General features: G+C 33.6%; 1 long non-coding RNA gene across 1 annotated transcript; it reads left to right on the top strand.

Annotated features, from left to right (window-relative positions):
* The first annotated feature begins 1,486 nt into the window (after positions 1-1,486).
* On the top strand, positions 1,487-2,561 carry LOC116402049. Its single transcript, XR_004214400.1, has 3 exons — positions 1,487-1,936; positions 2,040-2,202; positions 2,309-2,561. It is a non-coding gene; the product is annotated as an uncharacterized LOC116402049 (long non-coding RNA).
* The last annotated feature ends 10,004 nt before the right edge of the window (positions 2,562-12,565 follow it).

Raw genomic sequence — 12,565 nt, 5'->3', positions numbered from 1 at the left:
CTTCGACCAAGAGTGAAGAGTTCCCTACGAAAATTTTGAACCCGAAGGAACTCGACACATTCTAAACTAATTGGCTTAAATCTTCGACTTTCTACGGGCTATTTTTGCTTCCACCAAGAGTTAAGAGTTCCCTACGCAAGTATTGATCCCGAAGGAACCCATCGCATTATGATCTAATCGCTTCAACTCACCTTCTTTCTACAGGAAATTGTTGCTTTCACCAAGAGTGAAGAGTTCCCTACGCAAATACTAATACGGAAGGAACCCGACGCATTTTGACCTGACCAACTTATCTTTCCTACTTTCTACAAGTTATTGTGGCTTCGGTCGAGAGTGAAGAGTTTCCTACGAAAGTTTGATCCTGAAAGAACCCAATGCATTATGACTTAATAGGCTTACCTCTCCTACTTTCTACCAGCTATTGTAGCTTCGACCGTGAGTGAAGAGTTCTGATGCAAGTTTTGATCCCAAACGAACCCGACGCATTCTAACCTAACAAGCTTAACTCTCCTACTTTCTACGGGCTATTGTAGCTTCAGGCAAGAGTGAAAAGTTCTCTACTTTCTATGGGCTTTTTATTATAAGTGTAAAGAAATAGGTGTATGAATTGGATTGATGAACATATTTTTGAATTTTTTTTAAGCTTAAAAGGATATTTATGGAACTTTCAATAATTCATCAATATTTTTTAAACAGAACTTTTCAATAGTTGATGATTATTTTTTAAACAAAACTTTAGCGACTTTCATCTAAAACCAAAGACAATGGTATTTTTGAACCGTTTTCGAAAGTTTAAGGGCATCTTTCAACTTTTAAAAGGAGACTTTTTTGACACAAACCACTAGGGGTATTCTAACACTGACAACACTAACAACCCAGACTACCCATCCCAAATTTCGAGTATTATTACAAAATATGTTTTTTAACTTATGGATATGTTGAATTTTGATATTATGAAATTTTAGTAATTGATATGTGTGGTAAAAAAATTTAAGTGTTTAAGTTAATCAAGAATACACTCCATTTACAAGGAGTCCAAGTAGATATTAGTTGTGTTTGAAAAATTATGAAAAAAAAGTCCTATTTTAAAAAAAAGTACAATCAAGTGAAATGTTACATAAACTTCACAACATAGTTAATAAGATAACACAATATTACAAGATTTTGTTTACACGTATACATACATATACTAGTGGTTAAAGTAAGATTAGATTTGAATGTATATTTAAACGAAAGTTATGCCATTCAACTAGAGTAATAAAATAACTAAAGAGCTCAATAAATTACAACAAATGTGATGGTACTTTGACACCAGAAGCTCAACCATTTGAAGGAAAGTTCCAAACAATGGATAAAAGGAAGCATACTAAAACACAAGTAAAACAAGAGGATTATTTTTATTGTCTTCCATTATCTGAGAGTGGAATGCAAACAAAGCAATGCAAAAGCACCATTCAAGACATCTGACTGATTTATACAAAGTGTAAATAAGACACCAATACAATGCTGAACATTCTCCAAAACAAGATGCAACATACACATCATTCATTTGGCTATTCAACGGGAATATGTCACGTTTTTTGCCATAATTATTCTTGTTTCATGTTTGCCCACGATGGCAGGACAAGACTTTCAGGTAAAGCAAATCCTGGTTTTCCAATGTCAAAAGGCCTTGGCCGCTTGCAGGTAATACTTAGTTTTCCATTTTTAACCTTAAGGTTGCACCTTATGTTTAAATTGTCCATCCGAACATCTTTTTTTTTTCTTTTTCTTCTTTCCTTCGGGTAATAAAGAATAGTGACCTTGAAGAATTAAGAGAATTGGGGTCCGGCACCTTTGGCACTTTTTACCATGGAAAATGGAGGGGACTGATGTTGCTATAAAACGAATCAATGATAGGTGTTTTGCTGGGAAGCCTTCTAAACAAGATCGCAAGGTTGTTCATTTTAAGCAACTGGCTTTTCTTTTCTTTTGTTATTCGTGTATTTTTCTTTTTGTTCCTTGACTCAAGTCCTTTTTGTTGTTTTATATTGTACCAGTGAGAAGATTTTTAGAATGAAGCAATTAAGTTTGCTGATTTGCACCACCCAAATGTGGTACTTTTTATGGTGTCGTGCTTGATGGGCCTGGGAGATCTGTGGCCACAGTAACAGAATATATGGCCAATGGTTCGCTCAAAAATGCTTTGTTGAAGAATGAAAAGTAACAATTGTTCTCATTTTTCATACGTTTAATTTAATTTGTTAGAAGTTAGTTGCAGTATAATGTATCTTCACCCTTAGATTAAGCATAAATACAATTGATGCAGGAGTCTTGAAAAGTGGAAGCGCCTCTTGATTGCTATGGATGCGGCTTTTAGAATGGAACACCTGCACAGAAAGAATATTGTGCACTTTGATTTTGAAAGTGATAATCTACTGGTCAATCTTCGAGATCCTCATCACTCAATATGCAAGGTTTGTGTATTACTGATAATAGCAGAATCATCATTGTAGTGCATTCCATTTAGTTAAACTCTTGATTTGATTTTTAAACAAAACAGGATGATAACCAATTTTTATAGTTATTGTTGTAATTAACACAATTAATTGTCAAATAAAAAATGTATTTGACTATTAACATTTTTTTGTTTGACTAATTATAGTATGTTTTAAGAAGAAAATAAGCTTGGCTTGTCTTAGATATACGGGATAAAGTAATGTTTTTAACTAACAAATGCCTTAAACCAGCAATGGTCTCAATCTCCTCCCAAGACCTCTCAAAACCCTTACTCTCTAATCAAATGTTCCATTAAAAAAAATATAGTGAGATATTTCACAACCTTGATCGCATTAGACAACAATCTCTATTTCAAACCAAACTAACTCTAAAGGGCTCGACAAAAGTTGAAAATCAAGGTAGCAAACTGTGATCTCTAAAGGATACGATGTGATCTAAAGGAATGCTCCTGTGCTATAAATGCATGGGTGCAGTCCAAACACAAAGGAAGATTGTCCCTATATATAATAACTTTTTATAGGAAGTATTTTTGAAGTGTTAACTCATCTATTTCCAACGGGCTATTCCTACTTCGACCAAGAGTGAAGAGTTCCTTACGAAAATTCTGATTCCGAAGGAACTCGACGCATTTTGACCTAACCGACTTAACTTTTTGAGTTTCTACATGTTATTTTTGCTTCCTCCAAGAGTTAAGAGTTTCCTACGCAAGTATTGATTCTGAAGGAACCCGACGCATTCTTATCTAACTGGTTTAACTCTTCTACTTTCTATTGGAAATTGTTGCTTCAACCAAGAGGGAAGAGTTTCCTACGCAAATTCTGATACCGAAGGAACCCGATGCATTCTGATCTAACCAGCTTTACTCTTCTACTTTCTACATGCTATTGTTGCTTCAGCCAAGAGTGAAGATTCCCTATGCAACTTTTGATCCTGAACGAACCCGACGCATTCGGAGGTAGGGAGCTGATTCCTAAGAAGTTGGTTAGTGTTCTTGTTCTGATTTTTTTACCTTCAGTTAACTACGTTGTTTCTGAAGAAATTAAAGTTATGGGATGTGATGCATGTTGGTAGGGAGCTGAATCCTTTCTTAGGAACGTTTTGGTGAGCATGGAGGCTGTTTATTTGAGTCGGAAGCCCACTGCAAAATCTGTTTTGGAGTTTGGTCGATCTGTTCATGATGATACAAATTTGTTATGATCATATTGCATTTTGAAGTTTTGGGGTATTTTTCTTCCATTTCTTTTCTACTTCCAATTTCATTTTCAATTTCTGCTTATTTTTTATTCTTTCTTATGTATATTATTTTCTAATGGTCACAAGTTGTGCAATGTCTTTCTTTTAAGTCATTGGCTACTTTGTAAAGAGAAAAACAAAGTTAACTATATCATCATTCTACTCTTTCTACCCCATTTCCATAAGTCATTGGCTACTTTGTTTTCTAATGGTCATTTGTGGTGCAATGTCTTTGATTTAAGTCAATGGTTATTTTGTACGTAAAGAAACAAAGTGAACTATGTCATCGTTCTACTCTTTCTACAACATTTCCATAAAGTAGCAAGAAAACAGCTAAAGATCAAACTGCCTAAAACATTCGATTGACCATTTAGTCTTTTGGGATTTAGCATTCTGCCATTCTTGTGGTTACCCTTAAATCTCCTCACAAACCTCTTTGTTCTTCCAGCAATTATTAAGAAAAATCCCTGTAAACCGAACCCCATGTCTTCCCTTTTCTCCCCACCGGCCAAAATTTTTCCTTCCATTATTTGTTATGATCATATTGCTTTTAGAACTTTTGGGGTATTTTTCTTCCTTCCATTTTTTCTACTTTCAACTTCATTTTTATTTTATGGATTCATCATTCAATTTCAGCAAACCCACTGGTTATGGTCAAAAGCATATTTAAGTTGACAATGGTTAGAAGATATAATATTACATTTACCTCATAAGTTTTTGGATGAATTGGTGATTTAACATGGTCTAGAGTGAATAGTTTAGGAGGTCTGTTAGGCCACCATTGTTATTTACTTATAATAGAAGAAAGAAAAATAAGGCACTTTAGGAACTAACAATAGTTACTTAAAAAAGATGACAGTTATCTAAAACAGGAAGTTAAATGAACGAGAGGGAGATGGGAAAGGGCAGGCAGTTTTTAGTAAAAGGAAGGGCCTGCAATACTCCATGAGAGATAGGGAAAGCAGAAGGCTCATGATCCTTTTTTGGTTTTAATTGTAGTATTTTTAATTGTGTTTATTTGTGTTTCGGAGTAGGAGGGTTTCTTTGTTTGTTGTTTGTAATTTCTATGTAATTTTCTTTTTATTGTAACATTGAGTTTCAAATATCAATATAATAGAAACACCACATCTGTGTTCTATCAAGGTTGTATGTTCAAAAGTGAGTAGATAGTTGAGGAGGTCCTTTTGTTCAAAAGTGAAGTGAATTCTAGGTGATACAATATAAAATTTATCTTAACCCATCAGCTTAAGCTTTTGGGTGATTAAATGGTTTAACAATAATATGATTCCAAAGTAGAAATCAAGTGGAGAGGACACAAAGGCTAGTATTTTAGGTAAAGGTGAACAAAGGTTCTTTATTCAATTTCTAATGCTGGGCTGTAGAACATAATTATGGTTGAAGTTGTAATAGTACTCTACTTCATTTGTACAATGTACTCTACTTCATTTGTACAATGTACTCTACTTCATTTGTACAATGCCTTCTACTTCTATTGTACAATGCATACTAATTAAGTTGAGTCAACATTGTTAAATAAAAAAAGCTGCTTGATGTTGGTTGAGTCAACAATCAATTCTTTACTGTAACTAATGTTGAAGTTGTGTTTGTATTCTGTGATGAACTAGATGGATGGGCGTGGGATTGACTCATTAGCAAGATTTTACCTGTATTTTGGATATACTCAAAAGAAGAATTATCATTCCCAGCCAAAAAGTTGAAAGCATTTTGGTTTTCACCTCCCTCCATTTCTAATGCTGCTGATGATGGTGATGGAGTCAATGGACCTCTGCCAAGAGTGTTCATATCACAAATTCTCGTGGACTAGTTGAGTAAATAAACTCAAGGTGCGTTTCACCAAATTCTCGATATGCAAAAATCTGAATATATTTTTTTCCTGAAATTTGGCTACAACCTGTATCTTGGTGCTGCAGTAAGTGTATTGTTTTTTTTTAAACACAAACTACTAGCATTTTTATTATTGAACTGATGAACAAAAATTCAGACAAACTAATCATTTACCTCATTTTTCCCTCCTCTCAAAATACATCATGGAAAGAATAAAACAAACACAAAATCAATAACATGAGGCAAACCACAGTTTGAACCATGCACAATGCTCTCTCTTTCTAGACTTTTAATGCACGGTCATTCTGTTTTCCGGCACTGGTTGTAAAGCAGTTCTCACTTTCACGCCACCTCCAACAACTTTTGTGTTGATGTTATTATTTTCCATCTTCTTATGGTTAAGTTGGAGTTTTTCCTTGAACAACTTCCTCAGCTGCCTTAGGCTAGTATTATCATTCTTCACCACTAACTGAATGAACTTTGCTTTGTTCTGTTCTTTTTCAGCTTCTTCTTCCTCAGCATCTGGGTTGTCCATTAGCAAACTAATGGTTTGTTCTTCAACGGGAGATTTGGCTTCTATTGTTGGCCTAGGGAATTGGTTTGCCAATGATTGAACTGCATTGTTGTTGGAGGATGTGATAGTGATTTCCACCAAAGCTTCCTCACATTGAACAATGGCATTTGGGATTTCTGGTTGTGAGTCGATAGCTTCGACAATTATGTCTTTAGGAAGAGTTTCTTCTTCCATTTTCCATTGGATCTTGACATCAACCAAATCATCAGAAACATTCTCGGGGAACTCCTCCGTGGACTTATTGATAATTGTATCATCTTCTTCAGCTTGAACGGAACTTTTCTCCATTTTTGTTTCCTTCTTGTCTCCTTCAATGTCAGCATCTGATGCTACATTTCCGGTTGTGGGATCTGATCATTTTCATCTTGATCGTCTTTCACTTCCAAAGATTCTTCATCACTGCTCAAGGCATCATCTCCATCAACTTCAGTTTCTTCTTCCACATTTTCGTGGGGAAGAGACAGTTCTTCAGCAGAGTTATTCACGTGTGTTTTCTTCTTCAACATCTTCTTCAATTTTATGTTCCAATTCACAGGTAGACTCATTTTGTTGAGATTCAAATTCCATACCAAATTCTTCTGCAATGCTCGATTTGTGAACTTCAGTAACATCCAAGTCTTCAGTAGGCAGAGAAGATTTGTCAGATTCATTGATTTCCTCAGCAGAAATCTCCACAAAATCATCATCTTTCGAAACTTCATTTACTTTTTCATCTTCAGAGAAGCATTGCACATCCGAGTTAGCATGAGGTGCCTCTGTTTTAGAATCATCAACGCTCTTTGCACTAATTACATTTTCATCAAAAGATTTTAACAGATCATCAAGAACCATTTCTGGTTCCTTCTCTGAGAGTGCAGTAAGTGTATTGTTAGCAATGTAGTAGGCATAAGGTAGGAACATGATGCATTTTGTGTTTTATCCATCTAAGTTTTTGGTTTATGCAACAAAACCTTAGCTTGAATTACAACTTCATATCATTTTTCCTACTGCATTCAGGACATAATCAGAAGATACACTGAATGTTCTTGCATTGGGAAGAAGCATGCTGCTTTGGCTGGTTCTTTGGGTTCCTTCACATGGGAAAAGCCTTCACATTCAGAGTTTGAGCAATTAGCAAGGCTATTATTCTCCCATGACTCTGAAACTTATGTTATTTAGTTCACCATATTATCGTCGATAATGAACCAAATTTCATTTCTGAATTGCGATTTGACCAAGAATTTGAAAACAAAAATGCATATTGTTTTCTTTTTTATTCTTTTCTATTGCGTATCATTTTCTATTGGTCATTTGTTGTGCAATGTCTTCTTCTTAAGTCATTGGTTACTTTGTAAAGAGAAAAACAAAGTGATTTATTTCATCGTTCTACTCTTTCTACAACATTTCCGTACAAAAACAAGAACACTGCTAACAGGTAGATCAAACTTCGCTAAAATTCGTTTCCCTTCTTGGAAGATATTCGTCCATGCCTAAACCTGCAGCTGGAAACTGATTGTTCTCGATCATGTCCAGTGTTGAACCCCAAATGGATTGGAAGGATCAAGGGTGAAGGTTTATTTTCTTCTTATCGTTGGTTAGAGTTTTTCTTTCGTTTTCTTCTGCTTTGAGTCAATTCCATTGTTTTTTAAGAATTTAAAGTTATGGGTGTGATGATCCTTTGTTAGGAACGTTTTGGCAAGACTGGAGACTGCTTATCTGAGTCGGAATCCCACTGCAAAATCATTTTGGAGCTTATTCGATCAGTTCATGTTGATACAAATTTCTCTTGATCGTAATGCATTTGGAACTTTTGGAGTATTTTTCTTCCTTCCATTTATTTTCAACTTTCAATTTCATTTTCAATTTCTGCGTATTTTTTATTCTTTCTTATGTATATTGTTTTCTAATGGTCATTTGTGGTGCAAATTCTTTCCTTTTAAGTCAATGGTTATTTTGTAAATAGAAAAACAAAGTGAACCATGTCATCGTTCTACTCTTTCTACAACATTTCCATAAAGAAGCAAGAAAACAATAGTCTTTTGTGATTTAACATTCTGCCATTCGTGACGATACCCTTAAATCTCCTCACAATCTCTTTGTTCTTCCAACAATCATTAAGAAAAATCCCTAGAAATCGAACTCCATGTCTTCCCTTTTCTCCCAACCGGCCATAATTTTTCTCACTCTCCAAACAAAATCGTTTCAACCTTATTTTACTTCACTACCCATTTCCAAAATTTTCATTTCCCTCGGAAATTCTTTGTCGATGTTGAAACCTGCAGCTGGGAATCGATTGTTCTCGATCTTGTCGAGTGCCGGTTCTAATGGATTGCAAGGATCAAGGGTTAAGGTTTATTTTTTAGTTGTTGTTGTTTAGAGTTGTTGTTCTGTTTTTTTCTGCTCTAATTTCATTGCATTGTTTTTGAAGAATTTAAAAGATATGGGTTGTGATAATCGTTGATAGGGAGCTGAATCCTTTGTTAGGAATGTTTTGGTGAGCATGGAGGCAGTTTATCTGAGTGGGAATCCCACTGCCCATCTTTTTTGGGGCTTGTTCGTTCGGTTCATAATGATACAAAGAACTTTTTGGGTATTTTTCTTCCTTCCATTTTTTTTCTACTTCCAATTTCATTTTCAATTTCTTGATTGAGCATTCAATTTCAGGAAATTTCAGTTGGCAAGTGGTTTGGAATATCAGAAAAAAGTAATTGTATAGTTTATAAGGTAATTTTGAGGTGATTTAAGAAAAATTGGTTGTTCGGCAATCAATTTTTCTACATTACCTTGACTCTACCTTAATAGAGGACATGTGTGTCTTCTAGTTTCACATTAGTTGGGTCTTTCTTTTCTATTGCATATTATTTTATGTTGGTGATTCGTTGTGGAATGTGTTTGTTTTAAGTCATTGGTTACTTTGTAAAGAGAAATACAAAGTGAATTATTTCATCGTGTACTCTTTCTACAACATTTCCGTAAATAAGCAAGAAAACTGCAAACAGGGAGGTGAAACTTTCTTTAAAATTCAATTGGCCATTTCTTCATTTTTGATTTAATATTTGTGTCATGACCCTTAAATCTCCTCACAATCTCTTTGTTCTTCCAACAATCATTAAGAAAAATCCCTCGAATCTGAACCCCATGTCTTTTCTTTTCTCCTCACCAGCTAGAATTTTGCCCACTCTCCAAACAAAATCTTTTCAACCTTATTTTTCTTTACTACCCATTTCCAAAAATTTGATTTCCCTCCTCGAAAAATCTTCGTCCATGCAGAAACCCGCGGCTGGGAGTTGATTGTTCTCGATCAAGTCCAGTGCTGAACCCCCAAATGGATTGCAAGGATCAAAGGTTAAGGTTTATTTTTTTGTTATCGTTGGTTAGAGTTTTTGTCTTTTTTTTTCTGCTTTGAGTTAATTCCATTGTTTTTGAAGAATTTAAAGTTGTGGGTTGTGCTGATTCTTTCTTAGGAACATTTTGGAAAACCTGGAGACTGCAAATCTGAGACGGAATTCTACTCAAAATCCGTTTTGGAGCTTGTTCTATCTGTTCATGGTGAATCAAGTCCGTTTTATTCTGCTTGCATTTCATTTTGAATTTTTCCATATTTTTTGTTCTTTTCGATGTATATTGTTTTCTAATGGGCATTTAGTGTGCAATGTCTTTCTTTTAAGTCATTGGTTGCTTTGTAAAGAGGAAAAAAAGTGAACTATGTCCTCGTTCTACTCTTTCTACAACAGTTCCATAAAGAAGCAAGAAAACTGCTAAAACAGGCTGATCAAACTTCCCTAAACATTCAATTGGTCATTTAGTCTTTTGGGATTTAACATTTTTCCATTCTTTTTGTTTCCCTTAAATCTCTTCATGATCTTTTTGTTCTTCCAACAATCATTAAGAAAAATCCCCGTAAGTCGAACCCCATGTGTTCCCTTTTCTCCTCACCGGCCAGAATTTTGCCCCTCTACAAACAAAATCATTTCAACCTTATTTTTCTTCACTACCCACTTCCAAAATTTTCATTTCCCTATGAAAATATTTTCCGATGCCGAAACTTGCGGTTGGGAACCGATTATTCTCTATCATGTCCAATGTTGAACCTCCCAATGGATGGCAAGGATCAAGAGTTAAGGTTGATCTTTTTGTGATTGTTGGTTAGAGTTCTTGTTCTGTTTTTCTGTCTTGATTTAATTTCGTTGTTTTTGAAGAATTTAAAGTTATGGGTTGTGATGATCGTTCCTGCGTGTGCGAACATGTTGATATTTTTTAGTGATGAGATTCTTCCAATTTTAAAATAATAATTTCGTTATCTTGATGTTTAAGCCATTAATGTTATTTTGAGATAAAAATAGCGAACAAGTTGATATTTTTTAATTTTGAATTCAATTAAGGTTATTTTGATACAAAATCTATGTTGAGATTCTCAAATTCTGAAAAATAATAATTTTGTTATTTTGAAATTCAAATTCAATTGGGTTATTTTGAAATTAGTAAGATTGAATAAAGTTATTAAAATATTGAATCAATTAGTTTAGTCCCAAGATATTAAAAAAAAGTTGCAATATGGATTGATGTATATTTTTCAAGTAAAAATTAATTAAAAGCTGATAAATGACATAAATTAATTACAACGTAGAAACTAAATAATTACAGTTGGAGAAGGTGGATATTTTGTAAAATACCATGCACGTGCAAAAAATGTTATTTGCTAAAATTCAAAAGAAAAAATAGTTTTTCCATTTTTTAAAATAACCCAAAGAAAAGTTGTTATATCTCTTAGGACAAAGAGTGTGGATCTACAGGTCCATATTCGACTTATTTTTTGTTGGTAAAATTGCATAAAACCGCATTATATTGAAATAATGACACTCTTAAACCAATATTGATAGAAATTATAATTTAATTAATGTTTTTAAGTCAAATGAACATGATTTTTACTCCTAAACATAATTATTGTAATTGTTTTTTAATCTTAATTCATTTACACATCTTTGTGCATATGTGTGCGTGCGCGTGTGCGTGTGGGTGAGTGTGCGTGTACGCTAGCGTGTGCATGTGTATGCACGTGTGTTTGTGCGTGTGTCCGTGTGTGCGCATGTGCACGTGTGTGTGTGTCTGTGTGTGCTCGTGTGCGCGTGTGCTTGTATACGAACAAGTTGATATTTCTTAATGTTGAGTTTCTTTCAATTTTAAAACAATAATTTAATTATTTTGATATTCAAGTCATTAATATTATTTTGAGATAAAGATAGTGAACAAGTTGATATATTTTAATTTTGAAATTCAATAACATAATTGAGATTATGAAATTCTGAAAAAATAATAATTTTGTTATTTTGAAATTCAATTTGGCTATTTTGAAATTCAAATTCAATTATGTTATTTTAAAATTCAAATTCAACATGCGTGCGTTCGTGCGTTTGTCCATGTGTGTGTGCGGGTGTGTGTGAGTGTGCGTGCGTGCGTGCGTGTGTGTGTGCGTTCCTACATGTGGGTGTGTGTTCGTGTGTGCGAACAAGTTGATATTTTTTAATGTTGAGATTCTCTCAGTTTTAAAATAATAATTTAGTTTTCTTGATATTCAAGCCATTAATATTATTTTGAGATAAAGATATCGAACAAGTTGATATTTTTTAATTTTGAAATTCAATTAAGGTTATTTTGATACAAAATCTATCGTTGAGATTCTCAAATACTATTAAATTATAATTTTGTTATTTTGAAATTCAAATTCAATTTGGTTATTTTGAAGTTAGTAAGATTGAATAAAATTATTAAAATGTTGATTCTCAAATTATATAAATTTGGTTACACTAGAAGAAATTTGCCATTCAATATCGGTTTAAAATCGACATTAATGATCTTTGGTGTCAGTTCGGAACGACATTAATGATCTTTGGTGTCAGTTCGAAACTGACATCTATGCTAGCGTTATTAAAGGCCTTTAATGTCGTTTTTGCTTTGATGTCGGTTTAAAAACGATATCAAATGCATCAGTAATGTCGGTATGGTCATTGATGTTGGTTTAAAACCGACATTTTTTATGGTGCTATTGTTGACCTTTAGTGTCGGTTTGCCTTTGATATCGTTTTTAAACCGACATTAAAGTCTTGTTTTTGGATCTATTTTTACAAAAAAAATATATAATTATTGCATTATTGTTCATTTTTTATAAACTGACATTAGATACGTGTAAATAAATATTTTTTTCTCACACCAACAAATCAATAAAATTAATATTATTTTAGGAACTACAATATTTTTCTTTTACATTTGTATATAGAAAATGAAATCTTAATATTGCGTTTGTATATACATTCTATAATAATACATGAAACTAGATCCTAATACAAGACTTAAATAAGAAATCTTAAACGCTTTCACAATCTTCAACTTCAACAATTGCTTCCATCTACTTAGCTTAGCTTGGCTGGCTATTTAAGA

This window comes from Cucumis sativus, chromosome 2, assembly GCF_000004075.3.
Source record: "Cucumis sativus cultivar 9930 chromosome 2, Cucumber_9930_V3, whole genome shotgun sequence".
NCBI classification, from domain to species: Eukaryota; Viridiplantae; Streptophyta; class Magnoliopsida; order Cucurbitales; family Cucurbitaceae; genus Cucumis; species Cucumis sativus.
Note: the sequence above shows the minus strand (reverse complement) of the source record. Positions and strands in the feature narration are given on the sequence as shown.